This window comes from Loxodonta africana, chromosome 18 (genome assembly GCF_030014295.1).
Source record: "Loxodonta africana isolate mLoxAfr1 chromosome 18, mLoxAfr1.hap2, whole genome shotgun sequence".
Lineage (NCBI taxonomy): Eukaryota > Metazoa > Chordata > Mammalia > Proboscidea > Elephantidae > Loxodonta > Loxodonta africana.
The window spans coordinates 22,015,647-22,016,585 of NC_087359.1; the positions used below are offsets into that span (position 1 = coordinate 22,015,647).

At 37.0% G+C, this 939-nt stretch overlaps 1 pseudogene; it reads left to right on the top strand.

Annotated features, from left to right (window-relative positions):
- The first annotated feature begins 377 nt into the window (after positions 1–377).
- LOC111752624 (U6 spliceosomal RNA) lies at positions 378–470 on the top strand (annotated as a pseudogene).
- Positions 471–939: the final 469 nt, after the last annotated feature.

A 939-nucleotide genomic window follows, 5' to 3' on the forward strand; every position in this document is an offset into this window, starting at 1 on the left:
GCGGGCTTCTGGAGAAGCTGTAACACTCATCCATTGCTAGTGGGAATGTAAAATGGTATAACCTCTGTAGAAAACAGTTGGGAGGTTCCTCACAAAGCTGAACACAGAATTACCATAGGACCCGCAATCTTAATCCTAGAATACACCCAGAAGAAGTGATGGCAGAAACATAAACGGAAACCTGTACACTAATGTGCATTGCAGCACTTCTCACAATAGCCAAAAGGTGGAAGCTATCAAAATGTCCATCATCAGATGAATGGATAAACAAAATGTGTTATATAAGCACAATGAAATACTATGTAGCCATAAAGAGAAAAATGAAGTCCCGATACAAACCACAAGATGGATGAACCTTGAAAACAACAAGCTGATGAGTGCTGGTTTCAGCAGCATGTACACTAAAATTGGAACAGAGAAGATTAGCACGGTGCCTGCGCAATGATGACACAGGGGTGTTCCTTATTTTTGAAAGGAGGAGAGTGCTGACACCTTGCAGGCATTGCAACCAATGTCACAAAATAATTTGTGCATAAATTTTTGAGTAAGAAACTAAAAAAAAAAAAAAAATGCTGGGTAAAATAAATCATTTGCAAAAGAACACTTTTTATTTGATCTTGCTTATATGAAATAAGCAAATATAGGGAAACCAAAGATTATTATGGTCACCAGGGGTGGGAGGGAGGGAGAAAGGGGAAATTTTTGCTTAGGGGGCATTGGGTTTATGTTAATGGTGGGGGAATGATTTGGAAAAGGATACAGAGCATAGTTGTACAACTTGAAGAATCGAATCGATGTCACTGAATTGTATATGTAGAAATTGTTGAGATGGCTATGGTCTGTTACATATATTTTTACCAACATTTAAAAATAAAAAGTCTATCAACCAGTTAAAGACTAATAAACAAATACAATTGTGAGGAATTAATGTTAAGTATG